General features: G+C 41.3%; 1 pseudogene across 1 annotated transcript; it reads left to right on the top strand.

Annotated features, from left to right (window-relative positions):
* Window positions 1–440: 440 nt before the first annotated feature.
* LOC111528968 lies at window positions 441–1,804 on the top strand (annotated as a pseudogene). The gene has a single exon (XR_002727223.2). The product of XR_002727223.2 is annotated as an annexin A2 pseudogene (transcript).
* Window positions 1,805–3,689: the final 1,885 nt, after the last annotated feature.

The raw sequence follows: 3,689 nt of genomic DNA, 5'->3' as shown, positions 1-3,689 counted from the left end.
ACACAAAAAACTCTTCAAAAAATCAATGAATCCAGGAGCTGGTTTTTTGAAAAAAATCAACAAAATAGATAGACCACTAGCCAGACTAATAAAGAAGAAAAGAGAGAAGAATCAAATAGATGCAATAAAAAATAATACAGGGGATATCACCACTGATCCCACAGAAATACAAACCACCATCAGAGAATACTATAAACAACTCTACACAAATAAAAGAGAAAATCTTGAAGAAATGGATAAATTTGTGGACACATACACCCTCCCAAGTCTAAGCCAGGAAGAAGATGAATCCCTGAATAGACCAATAACAATTTCTGAAATTGAGGCAGCAATTAATAGCCTACCAACCAAAAAAGTTCAGGACCAGATGGATTCATAGCCGAATTCTACCAGAGGTACAAAGAAGAGCTGGTACCATTCCTTCTAAAACTATTCCAGGCTCGGCATCTGGGGACGCTCTCAGCTCTCGGCGCACGGCCCAGCTTCCTTCAAAATGTCTACTGTTCATGAAATCCTGTGCAAGCTCAGCTTGGAGGGTGACCACTCTACATCCCCAAGTGCATATGGGTCAGTCAAAGCCTACACCAACTTTGATGCTGAGCGGGATGCTTTGAACATTGAAATGGCCATCAAGACCAAAGGTGTGGATGAGGTCACCATTGTCAACATTTTGACCAACCGCAGCAATGCACAGAGACAGGATATTGCCTTCGCCTACCAGAGAAGGACCAAAAAGGAACTTGCATCAGCACCGAAGTCAGCCTTATCTGGCCACCTGGAGACGGTGATTTTGGGCCTATTGAAGACACCTGCTCAGTATGACGCTTCTGAGCTAAAAGCTTCCATGAAGGGGCTGGGAACTGACGAGGACTCTCTCACTGAGATCATCTGCTCCAGAACCAACCAGAAGCTGCAGGAAATTAACAGAGTCTACAAGGAAATGTACAAGACTGATTTGGAGAAGGACATTATTTCGGACACATCTGGTGACTTCCGCAAGCTGATGGTTGCCCTGGCAAAGGGTAGAAGAGCAGAGGATGGCTCTGTCATTGACTATGAACTGATTGACCAAGATGCCCGAGATCTCTATGACGCTGGAGTGAAGAGGAAAGGAACTGATGTTCCCAAGTGGATCAGCATCATGACTGAGCGGAGCGTGCCCCACCTCCAGAAAGTATTTGATAGGTACAAGAGCTACAGCCCTTACGACATGTTGGAGAGCATCAGGAAAGAGGTTAAAGGAGACCTGGAAAATGCTTTCCTGAACCTGGTCCAGCGCATTCAGAACAAACCCCTGTATTTTGCTGACCGGCTGTATGACTCCATGAAGGGCAAGGGGACTCGAGATAAGGTCCTAATCAGAATCATGGTCTCCCGCAGTGAAGTGGATATGTTGAAAATTAGGTCTGAATTCAAGAGAAAGTACAGCAAGTCCCTGTACTATTACATCCAGCAAGACACTAAGGGCGACTACCAGAAAGCACTGCTGTACCTGTGTGGTAGAGACGACTGAAGCCCGACACAGCCTGAGCGTCCAGAAATGGTGCTCACCATGCTTCCAGCTAACAGGTCTAGAAAACCAGCTTGCGACTAACAGTCCCTGTGAGGGTGACATTAGCATTGCCCCCAACCTCATTTTAGTTGCCTAAGCATTGCCTGGCCTTCCTGTCTAGTCTCTCCTGTAAGCCAAAGAAATGAACATTCCAAGGAGCTGGAAGTGAAGTCTATGATGTGAAACACTTTGCCTCCTGTGTACTGTGTCATAAACAGATGAATAAACTGAATTTGTACTTTAGAAACAAAACAAAAAAAAAACTATTCCAAACAATAGAAAAATAGGGACTCCTCCCTAACTCCTTTTATGAGGCCGCATCATCCTGATACCAAAATCTGGCAGAGACACACACAAAAAAATTTCAGGCCAATATCCCTGATGAATATCAATGCTAAAATCCTCAATAAAATACTGGCAAACCAAATCCAGCAGCACATAAAAAAGCTTAACCACCATGATCAAGTTGGCTTCATCCTTGGGATGCAAGGCTGAATCAACATATGCAAATCAATAAACATAATCCATCCCATAAACAGAATCAATGACAAAAACCATATGATTATCTCAATAGATACAGAAAAGGCCTTTGATAAAATTCAACACCCCTTCATGCTAAAAACTCTCAATAAACTAGGTATTGATGGAATGTATCTCAAAATAATAAGAGCTATTTATGGCAAAACTACAGCCAGTATCATACTGAATGGGCAAAAAAACTGGAAGCATCCCTTTGAAAACCAGGACAAGACAAAGACACCCTCTCTCACCACTGCTATTCAACACAGTATTGGAAGTTCTGGCCAGGGAAATCAGGCAAGAGAAAGCAATAAAGAGTATTCGAATAGGAAGAGAGAAAATCAAATTGTCTGTTTGCAGATGACATGATTGTATATTTAGAAAACCTCATCATCTCAGCCCAAAACCTCCTTAAGCTGGTAAGCAACTTCAGCAAAGTCTCAGGATACAAAATCAATGTGCAAAAGTCACAAGCATTCCTATACACCAATAATAGAGAGCCAAATCATGAGTGAACTCCCATTCACAATTGCTACTAAGATAATAAAATATCTAGCAATACAACTTACAAGGGATGTGAAGGACCTGCTCAAGGAGAACTACAAACCACTGCTCAAGGAAATCAGAGAGGACACAAACAAATAGAAAAACATTCCATGCTCATGGATAGGAAGAATCAGTATCATGAAAATGGCCATAGGGCCCAAAGTAATTTATAGATACAATGCTATTCCCATGAAGCTACCACTGACTTTATTCACAGAATTAGAAAAAACTACTTTAAATTTCATATGGAACCAAAAAAGAGCCTGCCTAGCCAAGACGATCCTGGGCAAGAAGAACAAAGCTGGAGGTATCATGCTACCTGATTTCAAACTATACTACAAGGCTACAGTACCCAAAACAGCATGGTACTGGTACCAAAAAAGATATATAGACCAATGGAACAGAACAGAGGCATCAGAAATAACACCACACAGCTACAACCATATGATCTTTGACAAACATGACACACAGAAGCAATGGGGAAAAGATTCCAGATTTAGTAAATGGTGTTGGGAAAACTAGCTAGCCACATGCAGAAAACTGAAACTGGACCCCTTCCTTACACCTTTTACAAAAAATCAACTCAAAATGGATCAAAAACTTAAACGTAAGACTTCAGACCATAAAACTCCTAGAAGAAAACCTGGGCAAGACCATTCAGGACAGAGGCATGGGCAAAGACTTCCTGTCGAAAACACCAAAAGGAATGGCAACAAAAGCCAAAATTGACAAACGGAATCTAATTAAAGAGCTTCTGCACAGCAAAAGAAACTATCATCAGAGTTAACAGGCAACCTACAGAATGGGAGAAAATTTTTGCAATCTATCCATCTGACAAAGGGCTAATATCCAGAATCTACAAAGAACTTAAACAAATTTACAAGAAGAAAACAACCCCATCAAAAAGTGGGCAAAGGATATGAACAGTACTTCTCAAAAGAAGACATTTATGCAGCCAACAGACATATGAAAAAATGCTCATCATCACTGGTCACTAGAGAAATGCAAATCAAAACCACAGTGAGATTCCATCTCATACCAGTTACAATGTTGCAATCATTAAAAAGTCAGG

This window comes from Piliocolobus tephrosceles, chromosome 5 (genome assembly GCF_002776525.5).
Source record: "Piliocolobus tephrosceles isolate RC106 chromosome 5, ASM277652v3, whole genome shotgun sequence".
Lineage (NCBI taxonomy): Eukaryota > Metazoa > Chordata > Mammalia > Primates > Cercopithecidae > Piliocolobus > Piliocolobus tephrosceles.
The sequence above is the reverse complement of the archived record's forward strand: the minus strand, read 5'-3'. Positions and strand labels throughout refer to the sequence as shown.